The following is a 22,757-nucleotide window of genomic DNA, read 5'->3' on the forward strand; positions in this document are numbered from 1 at the left end:
CGGGTCTGACTGTGCGCTCCCCCACCTGCCTGGCCTTGCTCGCTCCCCCTTTCTGGTTTTGTTTCGCCGGGCTCGCTGGCGAGGGTCCTTCGAGAGACAGGTAGACGTGCAAGAGGTGTGTGGGCGGTAACACCCACAAAAGGTGAGGGCAGCGGGAGCTGTCCGTCTCCGGGGAGACCAGGCAAACCGTCCCCCAGGGGACCAGGGCCTCCAGGGCAAATGCCGCCCCTTCGAGGAGTCCCATGTTGGGCAGACCTGGCCTGACCCTTGGTCACTGTCCTACTCAGTCATTGCCTGTGGCCACCCCGAGAAGAGCGTGACCTCCGCTCAGAAACAGAGAGAACGAACATCTGGAAGACGGCAGCTGGGCCCCTGCAGCTGGGCCCTGTGGGAGGCTGGAGGAGGCTGGAGCGTCATTCGTGGGGTCTGCCGTGTCACCAGCCTCACCCTGTGACCCTCCGTTGCTTCGTTCTCTTCAGGGCTGTGCGCCGCTGCTCCCCTGGCCGCCGGCCCTCTGCCCGTGCTCCGCCCACGCCAGCCTTCTTTATTTTGGCCCATCTTTTGTCTGCCTGGATGTCTCATCCAATATTTCTTTCAAGGAGGATTCCCAGGCTCCAGGGTCCGGAATTCTTTTGCGTCCGAGAGCGCCGGCCTCTTGCTTCCTTCTCCAAGGGCCACCTGGCCAAGCCGGACCCTTTTCCCTCCGGCCGGCCTCAGACGTGGCTCCGGCGTCTCCTCTCCCTGCACCGGCGGTTCCGTGAAGCCGGAGCTCAGTGGGTCTTCCCCTCTTGCAGGCGATTTGCTCGTTTCCTGGGTGTGTGCTCGAAGAACCAGTTCTTTCTAACAGTGCTGTTTAATAACAAGCAGGACTACATCATCATCTTTTTGGATTCCACTTTCCTGGTTATGTGGGTCCGTTCATCCACATTTTCCTGCATCTCGGGGAAAATGTCTTGTGCGATGTCTTGCAATACTTTCTTCTACTTCAGGGGCAAGTTTTCCCCTTTGACGTGAATACCCGGAGAAGATAAGAGAAGATAACGAATACCCATATTCGTTATCTTCTCTAAGTTTGCCTTCACCTCTTTTTTCCTCCTGCATTGTCTGTGGTTCCCTCAGTTCTTAACTTCGTGCCATTAATTTATTTTTACTTTTGTATTTATTTATTTTTAGAGAGGGGGAGGGAGGGAGAGAGAAGGAGAGAAACAGTGATGTGAGAGAGAAACATCAACTGGTTGCCTGACTGGGGACCTGGCCCACAACCCAGACATGTACCCTGACCAGGAATCGAACCGGCGACCTTTCAGTTTTCAGGGCCCACCCACAGAGCCACACCAGTCAGGGCCATACCATTAATTTGATTTTCAGCAGTGGTTGTTCTCTCCTTGACTGTCACTTATTTGTTTGCTGGGGACGTTGAGGCCCAGTGGGGACGAGGCCGGGGGAGTGGCAGGTGTGGAGGAGAGGCCGGAGCGGGTTTGCAGGGAGGGAGGCCGGGAAGGGGGAGCGGGGTGGGAAGGCGTGAGAAGCAGGGGCTATGGAAACGCTTCACAAATGCAAAAACAGTGGACACGTGGAAGGTTTGGCCCCTGTCACTCGAAGGAGCTGAAAACGTGAGCTGCGTGTGTGAGGCCTCAGGCCACTGTCTCCGGGCTGGGTGTGCACTGCTCACGAGCAGCCGTCTCGGTGGTCCGCGGGGAGCCCCTGCTGCCCACCGACCAGCTCGGCTTCTGCAGACAAGCCTGGCGGTGCAGTCGGGTCCCCCCTGCAGCCCAGGTGGGCCAGCTCTGTCCGGGGCCAGAGGGACATGGGACCCTGTGCCGCAGGCCAGGTAGCATGGGGTGGGGCAGCCGTTCGCGGGGGGGGGGGGGGCCCTGTGCCCCGTGGAGCAGGGCCCGCCCACTTCCACCGCAAGGCCTGCCGCGACGGGAGTGGCCCGAGGCTCTGTGGGCCTGTCTCCGTCCCCTCGGGCGGCTGCAACAGACGCCTCAGACTGGGGGACTTAGAAACGGCCGGGACTGCCCCTGGTGACGGAGGCTGGGGGTCCCCGGTCAAGGCGCTGGCCGATTCAGGGCCTGGTGGGCACCCACTTTCTGGGCCACAGGCAGCTCTCAGGGTCCCGGCGGAAGGGCACGTCCTCTGTCTGGAGAGCTTCAGCTTCATGCCCTTGCCACCGTCCAAAGGCCCCTCCTCCCAGCCCATCATGGGGGGGGGGTGAGGGCTCCAACCTGTGAATCCGGGGGGGCACAAATTTGCAGACCACAGCACTGTCACAGCCGTCAGCTCGGCCACCCGTTGAGATGGGTGTGGCCGTGTGCCGGAAACCCTGTACCAAACACCCAGGTGGGGGCCGGAGGTTAGAGGGTGGTGGGGGAAGGCTGGCCTTTCATGTCCTGGAGGAGTCCGATCGTGAGATTTGGGGGATCAGGCTGAGTCACCAGGATGACAGAGCTCCCCGACTTGGGGTGGAATCTTCTCTGTGCGGGTGGCTTCGGGAAGGGCGGCCCAGACAGGTGCCTGTGGAAACCCGGCCATTGTCTGCGGCTTGGTCTGGGTTCAGAAAACGCTCCTGTGTGGCCTGCTCTGGCTTTGTGCTTCTCGTGGACGTTGTGACTAATTCCGGCGGGCAGTTACCGAGCAGTGTCCGGGAGCCAGGTCCCACAGGGCGCTTTTCACCCACTGCGGGGGCTGACGATGACGGGGAGGTACTGGCGCAAAGCCCGGCCACAGCCGAGGAAACAGCCCCCAGCTGGTGACATGTGTTCTCTCCATTGGTGACGGGACTGCCACCCAGGGCCCTCAGCTACCCTGTATGGGTGCCCTTTGACCGGGGCACATGGGCATACCAGGTGCACTGGGAGAGGCCGAGGAGGCCAGGCAGGGAGAGCTCTGCAGAGGGGGTGCCCACTGGTTCGTCCAGAAAGTCCTGGACTCCCGCCCAAGTTGTCCACATGTGGACGTCACCCGAGAGCCCCAGGTTCACTGCACCCAGGGACTCGGACCGGGCCGAGGAGCCCCCTTCCCAGGTCAGCACCTGCTTCACAGCCCATTCCTCTCCAGCTGGATGAGGCCTCGCTGAGGCCAGGGCCCCGGGCCCCTTCTGGGCATGTCCAGCGGCCAGTGGGCACCGAGCACACGGCCGGCTTTCAGTGAGCACCAGGCGGACGGCTGAGCAGATGAGTGAATCTGAAAGACCTTGCACGTGGCCGATTTAATGTCGTCGTTTCGACGACTCTGGGAAGGGGGCAGAGTCGGTATGATTGCCCTCCTCATACCCGAGGGTGTGGGGGCCTTTTTTGCAGGACGGACACAAGGCCAGATGAGGTGGGCGTGATGCTGAGGTGTGGCTGCCACTTCCGGAGCATGTGCCACCCCCGCTGGGCGCTGCCCTGGGCCTGGCACTGAGTGTGTGGTGTGCATTGTCTCGCTAGTCCTCACGGGAGCTGTAGGGGTGGGTCCTGAGTCACTCCCATTCCACAGAAGAAGAAACAAAGGCTTGGAGAAGCGGACTGCTTTGCCCGACCCTGCAGCAACTTGGTGTTACTGTCTAGATCAGAACCCAGGCCCACCTGGATCCTAAGCCCGAACACTATCTCCACCGCAGTCCCCAGACCTGCTGGCTTCTCCCAGTCAAGAGCTCCTTCCCCTCACCTGGCAAGGACAGGGAGCAGGGCGAGGGTCCCACCCCTGGTTGACCTTGGAGGTGGAATTGGGAAGCAAGTTCATGGCGCCTTCTGCCCCAAAGGCTCGGGGCCCCGCGTGGTTCTGGATGGAGAAGCACTGAGGAGGGCAGAAGAGGAAGAAGTGACATGGGGTGGGTCCCTGGGTCCCTCCCGGGTCCGTCCCTGCCCCCCAGGACAAGTCCTGTGCCGCTGGTCGAGGATGGGCAGGGCCGAGAGATGCTTGCTGGGGGGTGGGAACTCCTGCCCTGGATGCTCCCAGTGTGTGGCCTTGGGGACCTCCTGTCACTTCTGTGAAACTCAGGGACATAAACCCCTGCACTGCAGGGTTGTCACAGGACGGACGGGGCGGGGAGCAGCAGGGTCACTGCTGCTGTCGCCTCACCCAGCCCGACCTGTGCACCCGCCTTCAGAGAAGTGGCCTTTTCCGTGGACAGGTGTCCCAGAAGAAAGCGCAGAGCCGGAACTCGACGAGGCTCAAGGAGGAAGAGTGCGTGGCGGACTCTCTGATGCGTTTTTCTTGAACCATGATCCTATTTTTAAGAATTGAGGCAGAGCACCCGTGCGGGACTGCTATTGCCTGAACCCTCTGGCGCACCCAGACTTCGGGCTGGGGTGTCAGGCCTTGAGGCTGCTTGGGCGGCCTCACGAACCTGGACTTCAATGTGAGCCAAGGTGGGCTGGAGGCGCTGGGCGGTTCACTGTGTGCTCACCCAGCCAGGGAGGCAAGTGGTTATTTCCCCGTTAAAGGTTTGTGGTTTTGGTTCCAGAAGCCGAGGGGACGTGCCAGAGGCCTCGTGAGCTCAGAGGCGGACCGGCCGTGGGTCTGGTCCGCCCAGACCGCCCTTCTCCCTGCCCCGCTGCAGCTCACCGGCAGTTTGCTGGACACGCCAGGAGTTTCCCCCAGCTGGCAGATATTTTTCATCTTTCTCAGTTGTTATTTTGCATCAGGAGAAAAATGAAAAGAATTTAATTCATTATTAAGTGCTGAGGAAGAAAAATGCAATGAAGGAGCCCCAGCCAAGTAGCGGTATGAAACAGGAAGGGGGAGCTGACCGAGCCCCGCATGGCGGCTGCCAGCCCATCACGCTGCCCTTGGGAAGCCCCTGCGCGCCTGTTCCTGGACCTTCTTGGCCGCCCTGCGGGCTCTTTGGCCAGCTGGCCACGCGGCGAGTGTTTGCAGGCGACGCCCATTGTAGGCAAACTTGAAGTTGCCCGGCCGACCCAGGGCAGTGCCCGCTTGCTCCCCTGCCCCCCAACCATAAAGATGAGGTTGGCTCAAGCCTCCTTCAGATCTTTAGTTATTGTTGCTTTCAAAACTGTAGGTTCATGCATTTTCTGCACAGTTCATGTACATCACTAATTAAATGATGCAAGCAATATATTTTCCCATGCACAGGACTAAAAAGTGTTGTTCGCCCTTCTTTCTAGGTTTTGAACATGGCGGTAAAACATGCAAACACAGAGTTCACCACTGTCACCGTGTTTGAGTGCACCGTCCTGTGGCGTTGGGCGCAGCCATCGGCTGCCACCGGCCGTCTCCAGAACTTGTCCATCTTCCCAGACGGAAACTGTCCCCATTACACACTGGCCCCTTTTTTTCTGGGCTCCCCCATCAACACGGGCGGCTTTTGGGGGAGCGACTTGCTAAACGGGGTTAGCCCACCCCATGGAGGACTGCTTACCTAAACACCCCAGGGGCCCGCTGGGCGCTGTGCCTTTTTCTTGGCTCTTCGGGACCTCACACGGGAGGGACTGCACAGTATTTGACCTCAGTGCAGCCCCTGCTGCAGGTGACGGGCACCTAACCAGACGCCCGGTGTCTCAGCCTCAGTGAGGGGTCAAAGGCCGGCGGCGCGGGCTCCAAAGAGCCTTTGCATCCCCTCCACAGACGGTAGTTTTGTCGTGAGCAGGGCTGAGACCTAAGTGACTGGCTGCTCTTTGGGAAGTCCCTGACTCCCAGAGACACACGCGGCCACGGCGGCAGCTCTGTCCCGTGACTCAGAGCCCAGGCACTGCGGTGAGCACAGTGCTCTCAGAACTGGGGAGAACAGGCTGCTGTTGTGCGGGAGTCTGGGCCCGCCCTCCCAGCGGCTTCGGACGCAGGGGCCCAGACAGCACTCCTCAGGGCTCTCAGCACTCAGGCCTGTTTTCGCAGGAAGTCTCCTTGTTTATTCCACTTTTACCATTTCTCCTGGCAAAGAGTCACCCGGTGATGGCCAGAGTCATTCTGGGACAGCTGACCCCTGGGCTCTCCCGAGACAGTGTAGGGGCCTGGACACAGCCCTGCACTCCGAGGAGCGAGGGTCCTGGCCAGACATGAAAGGAGAGGTTCTAACAGCCCATTTTCTCCAGGCAGCTCGTCCCCAGCAAGCGGGAATCCAGCACAAATCCCCACGGCAAGCCCTTCCTTCTCATCCTGCCCCACCCACCGCCCCATCCTGATGGAGCTGGGTGGGGCCCGGGGGAGGCTCAGGGGACTCAGGGTTTGTGCAGAGCACCCCGAGTGCTGGGCCACACCCAGTGTGCCCTTCACACCCTGCTCCACGGAGGCAGCAGTGGGTGCCGGGTGAGGGGGCACTGCCCATCTGAGGCAGCCCAGTGGGTCCCCGTCCCACGGGCCGTGCCCGGGTCCCTCCTGTGTGCTGTTCGTGGGCAGGGGCCGAGGGGCTCTGCCTGCACGTGGTGCCCCGGCAGCAGCAGGGGGGTGTTGTGCAACCCCGAGCGTGCACAGTGTGTGGGATGCCGAACACACGTGTGGGGCTCCGCAGGGGTCAGGCCAGGTTAAACGCAGGCCTGAGAGTCCGACGGGATCCTCAGCCTGCAGCAACCCCTCACCCTCGAGTGAACTGAGCGGGAAGTGCCAGGGAGGCCGCCAAGGCCCGGGCTGATTTATGGAGGGCGGGGCCTTCCCCGTCCCTCCGATACAGTGCTTCACATCCTGCTCGCAGCGCTGCTGGTCCCGGGTGGGCGGACGGGCCGGCTCGCCGCTGCCGGGCTGAAACCACACCCGTTCGGAGCTTTCGTAACATTTTCGTAGGGACTGTGGGTAGATGATTTATGGTTGTCTCTTTCTGTGGCAGCAGGGCCCGTGCGTCTGGAGAAGATGTGAGACCAAACAGATGGCGAGAGGGGCCCCAAGGAGACCCTCCCAGGCCCCACTCACCAGAGCCAGAGCCAGGGCAGCGGCCGGACCGATGTGCTTTCTGCAATTTTCCAAAACACCGTGTTAGGAGGGATGAACTTTGGAACAGGCCACATGAGCAAGGCCGCGGGGCCGCCCCGAAATGCCGGCGGCTCAGGGGGCAGCGCGGTTTGGCACGCCTGCGGGCCGCACTGAAACGCGCCCTGGCCTTTCCTCTCTGCACCGTGACTCAGGGGGAGCAGGGAAACTACTCTGAGACGACCGGAAAGCACTGGCCCGCCATGCACGAAAACAAAGCAGTTTCAGAGGGAAGGCTGCCCTGGCCCTGGGGTCAGTGCCAGCAACAAGCCCCACTTGGGGCGGGGCCCGGCTGAACCGAGGTGGCAGGCAGGCTGCAGTGACACTGAGGTCTCCGGGTCTGACTGTGGCCAAGGAGCTCAGTGAACCAGATGGCGGCATGCGCCGAGTGCCGGCTCCCAGGCCAGACCCCGCAGTGGGAAGGTGGTCCGGCCTCACTGGGGCAGCCTGGGGAGCTGGTGAGGGGCAGCCCTGCCGGGGAGGCCAGCACAGCTGCCACGGAGGAGGGTGAAGGGCGGTGGCAGTGGAGGTGGGGAAGGGCACGTGGGCAGAAGACGCAGAGTGGCGGCCCAGGCAACGTGTCTGGGTGGCCCTGCCACGTAGGGTCTGTGTCGGGAGTGGCGGGGAGGAGGGGCCAGGCCACCACACTGAAGGTCTGGGCTGTGTCCCCAGGGCTACCGAGGAGCCCATGGGTTCTAAGAAGAGAAAATGCTGTGACCCATTTAACAGGCATGTGGGGGTGGGGTGGTGCATCGGTATTGACCTTCAGCTGCGTTCCTGGGCCTGGAAGGCTCCGTGCCAGGGACACCGAGCAAGCGTTTGAGAACTGCCACTCAGGCAGTGGCCAAGGGTGAGTCTGGGAGCTGGAATAAAGAGAGGCTTTGCAGCCGTCCAGAAGTTCGGGCGCTTGGAGCCATCAGGAGCGGTTGGGGTGTCCTGCTGGTGAGCACGTACTTCGTCCGGAGGCCAAGCTGCTGTGTGGGAATGCGCTGTCCATGCTCAGTGGGGTTTAGGACCGAGTCCCTGATGGAGAACGACCTCCCAGGACACAGGCCCAGAGGGGCTTGCTGGAGACGAGACTCGGTGCAAAAGCAGGGTGCAGACAACATGGGTGCGCCTTGTGCGGGTTGCCGCGCCGGCCAGTGCTGTCTACCACAGGTGTGTGTGGGTGACTGCAGAGCAGGGAGCATTGCCGCCGTGCCCCTGTGCCAGCAACTTATGGCACGAGAGCGGCATTTTGAGGTGTTGGGGACCGCCTGGTGGTGCTGTTCTCTGGGAATAGCGAGGTGTCAGGATTCACATGTTCCCTCTCGTCCCACCAGAGCTCCAGAGGGGGCAGCAGCAGGGTGACTGTGCCCAGGCCACCCACGTGACGGGGTGGCACTCGGCACCCAGGACCGGAAGCCTGGGTGACTTGGGAGCTGCAAGGCCAGGGACAGTCTTATCCTCCCATTTCAGAGAAAGGAGTGAGGTGACAAAAGTCACGACATAGTTGGTTGGCCTCAGTGTGGCATTTGTTGGTGCAGGATTTTCAAGAGTATCACCTTCAGGTGGGCGGTGGGCCGGGGGAGTGGGGGGGCAGCCTGCGGCCTGGCCAGGTGTCTGGGCCGAGTTTTCCTTCCGGGCCACCATTGAACTTTCATGTCCGAGTCCCACGGAAGGGCGCCGCACCGTCAGTCAGGGGCAGCTGGCTGGCAGTTCCAGGCGGCCTTGGCAGAAGGACCCCGTGGTGGCGGCGCACCTTTACGGTTCCTGGGCACTCACTCACTGTGTGAGTCTGGGCTGCCAACCTGCAAGGTCCAGGGACATCTGCTCTCACCTCCACTTTGTGGCCCAGGGCAGCAAACGGCAGATGCCGAGTCTGTCCCTGTCAGCTCCGGAGACCCAGCCACCAAGCTCAGCCAGCCATCCCCGGCCCCACCCCAAGCGACTTCTGACCTCACTCCACCCCTTTGGTGAGGCTGATTAATTACCGCGCTCCAGACAGCTCTGTGCCAAGAAGTTCAAAGCATCTCCCAACCTGTGCCCATTAATCCCATTAGCATCCTGGGGAGACCAGAAGGCATCGCAGTCCCAGGCCTGTGACTCCCACCTACTCGGGCCACTTGGCCAGTTGGACGGGACGGGGGCTGGGCGAACTCAAGTGCTCGAGCATCCTCGCTGAGTCAACGGCAGGCCTGGAACAGAAGTGAGTTTCCTGACTCAGGCCTGGGGCCGCGTTGCCAACGCAGGCTCTGTTCCTCACAAAGCAGCCATTGTCCGAGTCTGCAGAGAGGCACCCATCCCCCGGTGTCTCGGGCCAGCCGCGCCCGGGCCTTCACCCTGGGCCCTGAAGACAGGCGTCTGAGCGTCCGGGCGGCAGCCTTCGGCCGCCTTCTCCCCCACGAAAGGGCCAGGCCTGGGAGCCGAGGTCCCGGGCCACCTGTGCAGAGTGCCACAGCTGTGCGATCAGTGGCCACCTACGGGGCAGGCCTCTCCCCTGGGGGTCGGGAGGGGACCCACGAGCTGGGCAGCTGGGTGAGGAAGAGACACCATGTCCTTTCTCCGGCCGCTCTTTCTCCGGCCGCTCTCAGGATTCTACATTGTTTTCAATTTTCAGCCTAATTTTAGTCCAAGAACTTGGTGAAGCTGCAGAAGAGTCTTAAACCCTTTTATTTTTTTTTTTGTAAACAGATGTTTCTTTTCCCTGCTTCTTACGGGGCTGCGCCACGGAGCTGTCCACTGAAACTGAATAAATCTTTGTTTTACGGCTTCTTTGGTCCTTTACAACTAAAGGCCTCGGGAAGGAATCAGATCTTTTAATCCTTCTGGTTGTAGCCTCGAATGACCTCGCCGATGCGCCATTAGCTAAAAGCGCCGGGGCATTTTTGCGGCCGCCCTGAGAGCACATTACCCAAGTCCAGGACCCCGATCCTGGGAGGGTGACTCACCCCCGGGCATGGCAGGCCCCAGCAGGGCGCCATCAAGAATCAAAAATTGAAAACATTTTTTTTCCTCTTTTTTGCGCAAACAGCATGCCTTGTGTGATTAGGTGTGTCTCGGTGGTGACGGAGGTGGTGATGACCTGGAGCCCAGCTGGGGGCCCCGCACGAAGCCGAGCCCCCAGTCGAGGCAGGTGCTGGATAGGTGCTCAGGGCGGCCCCTGGAGGGCCCGCAACTGGCCTCCTGAGCGGTGTGTTGGGGTCCAGGGTGGCCTGGCGGTGGGTGAAAGGGAGGTGTGGGGAAACACGGTGTGGTTCAGGGAGGGCAGGCTTGTTTTCTTCAGGGAGCCTGGCAGAGGACAGCCTCGTAAAGTCTGAGGGAGCGATACGGCCGTGGCCCGCTGGGCGCACTCCAAGTGTTGGAGAGCGCGGGGGAGTGATCCGGGCCTGCTTTTTGGACAGGTTTTCATCCGCGAGAGGAACGTGCCCTTGCTCAGTCTCTGTAAAGTTGGGTTTCAGGCCCTGGTGGCACATCTGACTCCAGGGCGGGCCTCGGGGGTGTCCCGAATGTGGCAGCGCCCCTGCCCTCACCCCTGGGGGTGCCCGCACAGCCCCGCCCCGCCCCGCCCCTCCCTGGCGGTGCCGCCCTGCTCTCCGAGACCCTGCAGCCCAACTCAGCCGCCGGGTGTTCCTTTCTCTGGGGAAAGGCACCCGCCTGGCCTGCCATCAGCCTGTCTCATCCCTCAGGGTCTACTCCTTCCCCTCCTCCCACGTCTAAGAGGGTCTCAGCTCGTGTCATTTCTTCTGCCGTGACACCTCATCGTCACTCGTCCCAGTCTCCGTCACCTGGACCGCATTGGTGGCCTCCTGGGTCAATGGCCATGCTGCCTCGGAGCTCTCACAACTTCTCCTGAGTTCGGCCTTGGCTCCGGCCCTCTGCGCTCTTCAGTGGCCCCCTGTGACCAGGGGCGTGACGCCCAGGCACTTTTACTTATTGTCTCAGGCTCTTCCCCGCCTGCCTCAGCTCACCTTCCCAGACAAGAACCCTGTTCCAAAGCCCTGGACTCTGGCCGTGCAGGGCAGAGGCTCAGGCCCCTGCCTGGCTCCGCTCACTGTCTCTGGAAGGAGCCCCCTCCTCACTGCATTGCATGTCCAGAGGCCTCCGAGCTGAGACGGGCAGGCTCTGGACACAGGTCAAAGAAGGGGAGTGAGAAGACTTTGAGTTCCGAAGCAAACAGACCTCGACTTGTAACGAAACCGTGGAAGGTATCGTGATGGGCCCCTGTAACGCAGCTGTGTCAGCATCAGGGACGCTTTGACAGCTGTGAAGTGCGGGCCACCACCTTGCAGCTCTGTTACTCTCCTAAGTGATGTGCAAAATGCACACCCTGACCTCATGCCCCCGCCCCGCCCTTTGCAAGCCCGCCCAGAGGCGAGGACTTTGGTGGGTGACGTGGGAGTCTCGCACCGCCTGGGAAATGAACCGCGGAAACCGGGGGCCTCGAGGTCTTTAACACTGTGGATTGCAGGAGGCCGTGGGAGGTGGAACAGCTACAACTTCTGAGCTTCGGGCTTTGTTTCCTCAACCCATAGAACCTGGGGTGGGGGCGGGGGTGAGGTGGAGCTTGGGACTTGCTCTGATCAGTGGACTGTGGGGGGAGGGGTGTGGCTTCTCCCTCCAGCTGCTCTGAGAGGCAGGCTGGCCGCCTGGGGGGACGAGAGACCCCAGGAAACAGACACCAGCCCTCCCAGCTGAAGCTCCGCAGCCAGCAGCCGGGTAGGAGGAGGCCCCGTTATACCCTCTGGCCAGCAGCTGACCTGTCCGCCCATCACGCACATCAGCAAGACCAGGAGACCAGCACAGCCTAGCGGACACACAGGGCCGTGAGCTTAATGAGGTGGATGCTGTTCAAGCCAGTAAGTGGCGAAGTGCCGTGCGCAGCAAAGCCAAGGACACAGGGCCGCTGGTCACACACAGCTGAGTGTGTGCTCACATCTGCACTGCGAACGGTCTGTCCTGTAGTGTTTCAGGGGGGTTGCACTTTGATTTCCAATTAAGACCTAGAATTAGCTGCTTAATAATGGAGCTTATTCTGGTTTCCATGTTAAAATCAGAGGATGGATTCTTGTACCTTTTTTCCGATGGTAAAGTACAAAGATCATAAAATTTATCTTTAAAATGTATGATTCCCTCTGGCTGGTGTGGCTCAGTAGCTTGAGGACAGGCCTGTGAACCAAAGGGTCACCGGTTCGATTCCCAGTCAGGGTGCATGCCTGGGTTGCAGGCCAGGTCCCCAGTAGGGGGCACACAAGAGAAGCAACCACACACGGATGTTTCCCCCCCTCTTTCTTCCTCCCTTCTCTTTCTAAAAATAAATAAATACAATCTTTTTAAAAAGCGTACGATGCAGGGGCACTAAGTACAGCCATCACTTACTTCCAGAACTTCTCATCGGCCCCGTGGAGGCTCCGGGCTCGTTCAGCACTCCCTGCACACGCGTGCTGCTCGCCTGTCTCGCAGCCCCAGGCAGCCGCAGGCCGCTGCCCACCTCTGTGCGTGTGCCCGGCGGACAGGCCCTACAGGGGATCACACGGCCCTGGTCCTCTGTCAGCGGCTTCTTTTACTTGACGCTTTTCCGGTTCCCCTTGTCGCAGCATGAACCAGCACTTTCTCCCTGCTTGTGGCCGCAGGAAAGGTGAAAATGGAATCGGAAAACCGAAGACGTAGGAATGGAGTGGGGGGGGATGGGGTAGGTGTCCAGTAGCTCGGCTGTGGATGTCGCTCGATAAGAGAACAGCGACTTTAATAGACTGGCAAGGCCGTTTTGGCCTCAGTGTGCCAGACTCCCCCACATCCAAGCAGCCTTGGAGGGGTGCAGGGTTGAAAGGAACATGTCTGACAGCCCGCGCTGGGGAGAGGAGGGTGACCGTAGTGGGGGCTGTCCCCTCGCTTTGGCGGGGCTCAGTGAGAGGAGAATGGAGCTGAGGGCATTTTCTGGTTCCTGCGTGAGCTCCGGGCTCCTTGCTCAGAGCTCCTGCAGGTAACATCCCATGAGTCCCCTGCATTCCCTGAGGTGGTGCTTCCGGTGCAGGGCTGAGGCTCAGTGGCAGGAAGCCCCCCACCCCGTGTCCCAGAAGCTGGCATTGCACCCGCTGTCCTGGTGCGTGGATCCCGTGCTGTTTCTGCATCTTTCCAGTGTCCTCCTCAGATGGACCGACAAAGCCCCTCATGGCCCCCACTTGCCCGGGCACAAGGCTACATATGGATTGGGCCTGATCGCTCATGAGAAGTCAAAACACAGCCCAAAGATCATGTCCCACTCACAGTGTCCCCACGACAGTAGCTTGTCTTGATGTTCCCTGAACATCCACATGTGGTTGTTGCTGTCTTATTTCAGGGGTTTGAGACGATGCCCCCTCTTCCATGAAATGCCTTCCCCGACAAGCCCTGGTCTCTGATTGCTATTGATTTATTCACACACGCACTCGGTGAAGCAAGAGCAGAGAAAGAAAGCGAGAGCTGTCGGCGAGGGAGCATCTTCACGCACCAGGGGAGCGGGCTGATGGGTTCTTACAGCCCCCGCAGCAGACAGGAAACTGCTTGTTCCCTGGGGCGGTCACAGGAGCGCACTTTCCTGGTCCTTTCTCCGTTGGCACTGAGGCTTCTCCCCAGAGCTGCTGGCCAGGACAGCTGGGGTGCACCCAGGCCACCCGGGTCCTGGTTCTACTGACAGCAGCAAACCTGGCAGCCATTAGCTGAAGGGCACACTCGTGGAAGTAGGGGGGCAGTGGCTAAACTCTTGCTCCACATCACAGGAAACAGCCAGAGTTCTCTGCAAAGACGTAGCAGTGCACAGAGCACCAAAGACTGGGGGGAGGGGGGGTGTCTCAAGGCCGGAAGTGGGGAAAGGCCTTTCTGTGTGGGTGGTGAGAGGTACAGAAGGAGGAAGGCCCGGGAGGTGCCCCCACGAGGGCGCACACTGGGGTCAGCCACCAGTGAACCGACTGAGTGTGGACCTGCCGGGTTTCCTTGTGAATAAAAATACAATGTCATGGAGCAGATAGAATTTATGACCAAACACATCGCCGTACATTGAAAACGAAAACATAAAACAATTGCCTCTATACAAGAAGAGCTTGAAGCGTGGAGGGACACAGGGACGAAACGGCAGGAGAGAAGGAAGCGAGACGCGTGTTTGCAGAAGGCAGGGCGGCGTGGAGCGGAAAGCACGACCGTCTGCAGATAGAAAGGACACACCGAACGCAGGAAAAACTCAGAGGCCGCCGGCACCAGAGCGGGGCGCTCGGAGGACGGGGTGGAGGAGGAAGGGAGCAAACCAGAACAGAACCACACGAGGTGTTTAAAAGGATTCGAGTGCAGGGAGGTAGTAAAAGGACCCCAAACATTTGTCCTCTATGAGTCTTAAGAATAAAAGCACTATGGTCATGAAAGAAAAAAACATGAAAAATTAAAACTAAGAAGGAAGAAACACTTCTGGAAATGAGAAGATCCGAACCTACAGATTGAAAGAAAACAGTGTGTCCCAAGGGAGATAAATGCTTGCGGTGGTCAACCTTTAAGCTCACTATTAAAGCTCCTGAATTTCAAAGATGAAAAGGGAGTTAAGGAAAAGTGATCAGGTTCCCCATCAGGACACGGACACCAACCTGGCTCCAGGCCTCTCCGGAGCCGGAGACAGAGGAGCCGCACCTGTGACGTAGCCAAGACCGTCTTTTGCACTCGACCAAACCATCAGCCCAGGCACAGGTGAGCGTGCAAGGCCTCAGGAAGTGGGGTTCGTTGAACCTGTCTTGAAGGGGCCCCTGGAGGGGCAGCTCGAGCTGACCAAGGAGGTGAAAAAAAGAACAGGCTCCATGTGGCAGATTTATTCCACTTTCCAGTTCGGTTGTGGGAGGCGACGAAACTACTCCCGTAGAGAGAGGGAGGGGGGAGTGCGGGAGAGAGGAGTCTATCTGAACCCTGCCCTCCAGGGGTGCGGGGCGACGGCTCCGGGACGCAGCGGGAATCACCTTCTACTGGGGCATGAGAAGTTCATGACTAGGAACAGGAAGGAGGCGGGAGGAGGCGGTGCGGACGTGAGAGGAGAGAGGCCCGGGATCCCTTCTGGCTGCCTGATGAGGTGTCAGTGGAGTGAGTCGGGCAAAAGGGGTGTTGGGGACTCGAGGGGAGAGGACGAGACCCGAAGCCGTCATTTTGGGTGGTGGCCTCTTCTTCACGGTTTGATCCATCCATTTCCAAAACTGTATCTTTCCTCTCTAGAAGTTCCTCCTGGCGCATTTTAAGATCTGCACGACCCTTCCTCATCCAGGTGCTTGTCTTCAGGGGTTTGCCTGTGTTCCCTTTAAACATGTTCTACCCACCAATCCTATATCCCATTTCTGCCACCTCCAGTGTCTGGGCCACCTGCCCTCGGCTTGCTGATCTTTATAAACCTGTACCTGCTTGGTTTTGGATTGGGGCAATTCTGGTGACCCAGGCTGGGAAGTGTCTTTGCATTAGGAATAGCCAGGTCACCACCGGGTGGGGGGGGCAGGGGCTGGACTTTGGGGAGGGGCCGAGGCGCCCCACCCCTGCTGTGGGGCTCAGCCTGCTGAGGCGGGCCTGCGGGTGGCCCTGTCTTCGTACCTCCTTGTGCCGTGAGCTGCAGGCCCATTGTGGTCTCATCTCCCGCTAGTCCCTTTCTATTGCTGCGTGTGGGGGGGTGGGCCTGGGGGGGGGCTGTTCCTTAGAGATTTTCCTCCCTACGAGTCCAGCATTGCATCAAAACGTGGTTTTCTGCTTTTTTACGTCTGTTGACCCAGCATCTGGTTGTTCCCCAATGCTTCCCAGTGTCTCGAAGTGAAAGGAAGCTTAGTTTGTACTTTAGACCCTCTGACACTCCTACTACCAGGATAAATAAACAGAATGAGCGTTTGAAAAAGGCACGCTGCGGCCGCTGTTCCCTTCAGTCAATGACTAGGGCGTCGCGTCCTTCTTCCGGGCCCCTGCGTGCGTGGCCCCTCTCCACCAGCCCACAGGACTGGCTGCTCCTGTGGTCTGCGCCTTTGCTCACACGGGCATCTCCTCCTCCAAGGGCCTGTCTGCTCTGGCCTTGATGACGCAGCCTGCTTCTTCAATCCTTGGCGGAGCTCACTCCTCCGGAAGTGTTTCAGAGCCTCTTTCATCTGCCCCTCCTGCCCCCGGGGGGTGGCTCCCCTCTCTGCCCCCCGCCCCCGGAGGCCCAGCGGGGCTTCCTCCCCCTGCTTTCCTCTCCACCTGGTGCAGGACCTCGCAAAGGGCCAATGTCTTTTCGTTGGGCTGGGTGGGTTGAGAGGTACATGGGGGCCACCGGTCCCCTCAGTTTTGTGCATCTCAGACAACTGCTTACAGAGGCAAGGCTGCATTGGAGAGGCGTGGGCTCTGGGACGTGCCTGGCCGGGCCAGCCCCAGTTCCTGGCATGCAGGAGGACGTTGGCAGGTGGAGAAGCCAGATTCCCACGAGGGCTCCTCTGGCGATGCCGGTGGGGGGACTGATGGGAATGTGGGGGAGAGAAAGGCATGCTCGTTCAGGAATGAGCTGCGGTTCCTGGGGGTGGCTCTGAGCGGGCTGCACTTGGCCTTTCTGGAACCCGCGGAGGGCCTTCCGGAAGGGCAGACACCACATGAGTCATCCCAGTTCTGGTCAGAAGCTGGAGGCCACTGACACGAACTTTCACCTCCTTTTTTGGCATCTGGGAGAACAAACAGCGGATTGACACACTTGCGTCCGCCTCTCCTGCGGTCTTCCCTGGGGTGAAGGTGGTCACTGAGACGGCCTTTCCCGCGGCTTCTCCTGGGGCCCCTGATGGTGCCCCGGGCCGCACAACAAGGCCCCGTCCTGGAGCCAGGTGATCTCCTGAGTGGGAAGCCGGGAGCCGCCGCAGGGTTCCCTTAGAGACACAGGTGGGTCTCTTGTCCCGTCCCATTTCTGGGCCACAGGTGGGGTGGCATCTGGAGCAGGTCCGGGTCACACCTGCTGGCTCCTGGTCCTTTACCTTTGGCTGTTCCTGCCTCTTCAGAAGGAAGCTTTGTTTTTTCTCTTCTCCGAGACCTATTTCGAGTCCCACACATGTCATTATTCACCAAGCACACACCTGGAGCTGGGCATTGTGTTGGGAACCGGGGCTGCCGGACCGTGTCCCTGGAGTGACCCACGGGTGAGGGGCTGAGACCAGGCGGACAGTGAGTGCCTGTCGGGGAGCGGGCGGTGCCCCAGACCCTGTCTTGGGTCCAAAGAAGATGTCCCAACCGAGAGCAGGGGCCAGGCCGATGCACGCGGCCAAGGCGGAGCGAAAAGCAGCCAGTTCCACCCTCAGTCCTACGGGGCGGGCAGACTGGGTCTCCTGGGACCCCCAGATGTGCCACGCCGGCCCCGGGCGCAGCCTCTGAAACCCTGGCTTTCTGCTCAGGGACTCTCCTTCAATCTTCCAAATGGGCGTAGCATCACCTAGTCAACAGAGACGCAGGCCAATGTCATTTTAAGTTGTGTTTCGCAGCTTTACTGAAATATAACTGAGCTATGATAAACTGTACATAGTTAAATTGTACAGTCGGGTGGATTTTAACTTATGTCCAGGAAACCGTCACCACAATCACGTGACAAACACACACATTGCCACCACTCCCAAAAGTTTCCTTTGTGACGCATCCCTCCCCCGCCCTGTCCTCGGGTGACCTCTGGTCTCCTCCCTGCCATGACGCATGCACTTGCGTTTTTCAGGTTTTGATGTGAATGGAGTCATGGAGTCCGTGCTTTTCGTCTGCTTTCACATGGCAGAATTATTCTGAGCTTCACCCACGTCGCTGTGTGTGTGTGTCGCTACTTCACCCCTTTTCCTGGCCAAGTAGTATTCCATCGTGTGGCCAGACCGCCGTTTGTTTATCCAGTCACCTGCTCATGGTATTTGGGTTGTTTCCAGATCTTCACCGTCCCAAACAAAGATGCTACGAACACGTGTGTCCACGTGTTTAAACGGACACACAATGCTCTCAATTGAGAGCATGCTCTCAATTCTGTTGGGTCAATGCCTAGAAGTGGAATGGCTGTGTCCTGGGGTAGGTGTGTGTGCCATTTTTTAAGAAGCCGTCAAACCGCTTCGCAAGGCGGCTTAGTCACATGACAGCCCCACTCACGGTGTGAGAGCTTCTGTGTCCTCCGCTCACTTGGTACAGTCAGTCTGCTTAGCTCAGCCGTCCCAGCGGGCGTGTCTCGGGGTCGCATGGTGGTCTCAGTCTGCGTGGCGTCGTAGCCAGGAATGTGGAACATCTTTTCACGTGCTTGTTGGCCATCCATACGTCTGCTTTGATGGAGTGTGTCATCAACTCTGCCGCGCGTTTTGATTGGCTCGCTTATCTTCCTGCCGAATTATGAGACATTCTTCCGCATTCTAGATCCCTGTCTGCTGCTGGAACTCTGCTTTCTGGATGTTTCCCTCCTGGTCCGCGGCTCAGCTTCCATCTCTATGGTGCTTTCTACTGAACAGTAAACATTTTATTTGTGTACAGTCCAATTTATTGATTTTCTCTTTTACATTTCATACTTTGTGTGAAGAAATCCTTGCCAAATGCAAGATCATTGGGATTTCCTCTTAAACTTTCTTAAAGAAGTTTTATAGTTTTAGCTCTTACTTTGAGGGCTATGATGCGCTTTGAGTAATTTTTCGGGTAGTAGGAAATATCAAAGTTTGTTTATTTATTTTTACTTTGGATATATTACATAATCTTCAGCACCATTTATAAAGAAAACGGTCACTTCTCCACTGGCCATAGCTGCCCAGGCCCATTCATTCCGTAGGGCCTCAGCCCGTACGTCCACATGTACCTTAGTAGAATACTACCCTGGTCACTGTACTTGTGTAAGACCTCAGGAAATGTACTACTTTAGTTTAAGTCTTCTGGCTTTGTTCTTTTCCCCCGAAGTGTGTGTGTTGGTGAGTTATTCTAGGTGTTTTGTATTTAAAAAAATATTTTATTTATTTATTTTTAGACAGAGGGGAAGGGAGGGAAAAAGGGAGGGAGAGAAACATCAATGTGTGGTTGCCTCTCACACGCCCCCTACTGGGGACCTGGCCCACAACCCAGGCATGTGCCCTGACTGGGAACTGAACTGGCGACCCTTTGGTTCACAGGCCCGTGCTCAATCCACTGAGCCACACCAGCCAGGGCGTGTTTGGTATTTTAATACAAGATTTCTAACTAGCTGATCATCGATCTCTACGGTGAACCTGCTGAGATTCTGATCAGGATAATATTGAATCTGTGCATTGACTTGAGTCTTCTGATCTATGACCGGATTCTCCGTTTCCATCAGTCCTCTCTCAGCACCGTCTTGTTGTTTCGTCGTTTGCCACCTCTTGTCAGATTTAACCCCTGAATTTTATCTGATGATATTGTAGATGAATTTATTTTTATGTTTCTTTTGGTTTGCTTGCTAATAGATAGAAATTCAATCGTTTTTGCTGACCTTTATCTTGCAAACTTGGCAAACTCCCTCATGAGTTCCAGTGGCTTTTTGGTAGGTGCCTTAGCCAGGGGCGGCCAACCTTCTGGCATCTCTGGGCCGCGCTGGAAGAAGAAGAGTTGTCTTGGGCCACACATGAAATACACAAACACTAGCGAAAACCGATGAGGAAAAAAACGGTTTTAATAGATTTACGATTTTGTGTTGGGCCGCATTCGCTAATGTGAATTAGCCGTCCCGGGCTGCGCGTGGCCTGTGAGTCGCGGGCCAACATGCCTGCTACAGGGTTTTCCGTGCAACTGGCCACGTCATGAGCAAAGTGACAGCTTCACTTTGTACTTTTAAAACATGTTTGCTTCTTCTCTTTGCCATGTTGCCTTAGCTAGAACCACCAGTACCATGTTGAATGAAAGCAGTAAGAACAGAAGCCCTGGCCGTGGTCTTGAACTTAGGGGGAAGCGTTCAGCCATCTACCGCGAGTGGTGTTCGTGGTAGCTTTTTCACGACGACAGACCACGTTGGTTTGAGAAATTTCCTGTAATTTGGATTTGCTGAGAATATTTGTAAGGAATAAGACATTAGGTTTTGTTAAGTGAGCCTCTTGCATTTGTTGATAGGATCATATAGTTTTTCTCCTTTGCTATGTCAGTATTGTGAATTATATTATTTGATTTTCAATCGTTAAATCAACCTTGTATTCTTTTATAACCCCATTTGGCCACATGGTAATCTCCTTTTTGTCTATTGCTGGATTAGATATACTCAAATATTGTTAAAATTTGCATCTATGTTCCTTAGGAATATTACTCCGAAGTTTTCTTATAATATCGTTTCTGGTTTTGCAGGCAGGATCATGCGAGCCACACAGAATAAGTTGGGAAATGTTCCCTTCTCTCTAGTTTTTTGAAAGGATTCGTTCAGGGCAGATTTAGCTTTTCTCTTAAATGTTTGGTGAAGGGGTCCAGCCAAGCCATATGGACCTGGGATTTTCTCTGTGAGAAGGTTCTTAACTACACATTCAATTTCTTTAATGGATATAAAGCTGAACTATTCTGATTATCTATTTCTTTTTGTGTGAACTCTGAGAGTTTGTGTCTTCCAAGTAATTTCCCAATTGCATTAAGTTATAAAGTTTATTATATTTATCTAAAGTTATTTATAACACTTCTCATTATTATTATTTGTTTTTTGCCTGTAGGATTTGTTGTGATGTCTCTCCTTTTATGTCTTAATATTGGTGATTTGTTTCCTCATTTTTTCCCCAGATCTGTCTGGCCCACTGGGGTCATCTTTTCAAATACTTTGCATTTGTTTTCACTGATCTTCTCTATTATTTTACTTTCCCCTATTTCATCAATTTGTTATTATCTTTATTATTTCTTGTCTTTTGCTTAATTTGAAATCAAGTCTCTCTTTTTTCTCATTTCTTAAGGTAGAAGCTAAGATCAGTGTGTCAAAAACTTATTTTCTAGTTATTTAGTGTTCTAAGTCTTATCTTTAGCACTGTTTTAGCTGCGTCTCGTACATTTGACATGTCAAGTCTTTATTTTTGTTCATTTAAAAACACACTCTGATCTTCCCCATGGCTTCCTCCCTGACCCATGAGTTCTCTAGACGTATGCTATTTAGTTTCTAAATGTTTGGGGTTTTTTCAAATATCTTTCAGGCACTGATTTCTGATTTAATTTGGTTGTGGTCAGAGAACACACCTTATATGACTCAAATTCTTGTAAACTAATGATAATTATTAGTTATTATTACATTGGTTCCAGAATAAGATCTATTTTGGGAAATATATGTGTGCATTTGAAAAGAATGTGTGTTGTTCTCTACTTAGGTAGCATACACTATAAATCTCAAAAAGGTCAAAGGCTTCTCGTATTGTTCGAAAATGCTGTGTCCTTACTGATTTTCTGTCTGCTTGTTTTATAAATTACTGAGAGAGGTCTCTAAAGCACCCAGCTGTGACCACGTTTTATGGGTGTTTTCAGTCCTATGGGTTTTGGTTGCAGATATTTTGAGCCCTATTTTTAGGGGTATAAACATTGAGCATTGTTCTATCTTGTTGATGAATGGACTCCTTTATTATTATTATTAAATGATTTTCTTAATCCTCGCTAATGCCATTCCTTCCGAAATCTACATTGTCTGATATTAATGTAGCCTCTCCAGCTTTCTTCTGCTTCCTCGTCGCATGAAACAGTTTCCGTCCTCTTTCTCTTAACTTACCTATTTCTTTTTAATAAGGGGAGTAGGCAATGTGTCGTGTTCTCTTGCCTTTTTATTCAATCAGACAATTTCTGCCTTTTATTTGAGGTGTTTAGAGCATTTACATTTAATGTGGTTGATATAATTGAATTTAAATCCACTATGTTGCGTTTATTCTCTATTTGTCCCGTATGATGGATTCTGTTTCCTGACTTCCTTTGGATAAATTGAGTCATTTTTATTTTTCAGTTGATGTCCTCTGTTGGCTTATTTACTGTAGTTCTCAAAAATACAGGTTTTGGAGGCTTATAGTATTAAACTTACCGTCTTAAGCTGATCAAAGCCTATTTTATGTCATATTAGATGATTTTCCTACAAACAGTGTAGCAATCTTATAAGGCTGCCGGTCCGTTTGTCCCTGCCAGTCCCTTTGGTGTTTTTGTCATGCCTTGTATTTCTACTTACACTTTAAATCCCACAACAGACTGTTACCATGTTTGGTTGAAACAGTCTTTTTGTTAAAAATCCTCACCTGAGGATATGTGTTACTGATTTTAGAGAGAGAGGAAGGGAGAGTGAGAGAGAGAGAGAGAGAGAGAGAGAGAGGAACATCGACGTGAGAGAGAAACGTGGATGGTTGCCTCCTACATGCGCCCTGACCAGGGTCAAAGCTGCAACCCAGGTACGTGCCCTGATGGGGACTGAACCTGTGACTTTTGGTGTATGGGACTACACACCAACCAGCCACCTGGCCAGGGCCAGTCAATTATCTTTGAAAGAGGCTTTTTAAATATAAGAGAACATTTCTTTTATATTTATCCAATACTTGCCATTTCTGGTGCTCATTATTCCTTTGTGTACATCCCATTTTTTGTTTGTTGCTTTCTGCTCCAAGGACTGATCCCACCCTTCCTCTCAGGGAAGGTCTGCTTCTGCCGACTTCTGAGCCTGGAAGAGCTTTTTCCACATTTGTTTTCAAACGGTGTTTTTCTGGCCGGGTAGCTCACGCCAGACGGGTGGCATTCACCTTTCAGAGGTCGCCGAGCCGTCCGCCTGTGTCATCTCCCACGAGAAGTCGGCTGTCAGTGTCACCTCTGCTCTCTATGTGTGCTGGGCTCCTCCCCGCCCCACCCGGCTGCTCGCAGAACTCCCTCTTCATCCCTGGTTTTGGGCAATTTTATTATGATGTGCTTTGCTGTGGTGGTTGGCATGTTTCTTGTATTTG

This window comes from Artibeus jamaicensis, unplaced genomic scaffold, assembly GCF_021234435.1.
Source record: "Artibeus jamaicensis isolate MK-2021 breed Jamaican fruit bat unplaced genomic scaffold, CSHL_Jam_final contig_444, whole genome shotgun sequence".
Classification (NCBI taxonomy): domain Eukaryota; kingdom Metazoa; phylum Chordata; class Mammalia; order Chiroptera; family Phyllostomidae; genus Artibeus; species Artibeus jamaicensis.